Genomic DNA, 567 nt, shown 5'->3' with positions numbered 1-567 from the left:
CCCCCCCCCTGATTGTTTCGTCTATGTTATCTCATCATACAGTCGTTCCCCGCCCATACCTGCACAAAACAAGCCCAGGGCAATGCAGGTTATGAAAAATGGACATCATCACCTATTCTAGTAGTTTATTCCGGTGCATAGATGTTTCAATCCCAGGCTCTCAACAAAGGGGAGAAAGGAAGAGAATAAGTAAATAAATTAAACAAAATATAGAAAAGGCGCAGTTTCTGGCCCCCAAAATTCGGAGCTGATTCAATTTGTCTGGGCATGATTAGTATACCAAGCCGGAAATCTAAAAGTAGTTGATTGATCGACCAAGAGAATACGTGGTACCACGTCAGTCGTATCCTGCAAACACAAAAGAGACCCGCCTTTTTTTTGGGGTAGTTCAGGAGATAAAAGAGCGGATGAAAAAAAGGGTCAAGTGAGTCGCCAGAAAGGGTGCTTTGCAGTTAGTCTAGACTAGTATCCATCCTCATCTGTTCTTCTCTTATCTGTGATACGATAGGAAGGATGTGATAGATAGACAATAATATACTTCCATAGATAGGGTACTTTCGGCTAACT

This window comes from Pyricularia grisea, assembly GCF_004355905.1.
Source record: "Pyricularia grisea strain NI907 chromosome Unknown Pyricularia_grisea_NI907_Scaffold_7, whole genome shotgun sequence".
Lineage (NCBI taxonomy): Eukaryota > Fungi > Ascomycota > Sordariomycetes > Magnaporthales > Pyriculariaceae > Pyricularia > Pyricularia grisea.
This window is presented reverse-complemented; position numbering follows the sequence as displayed.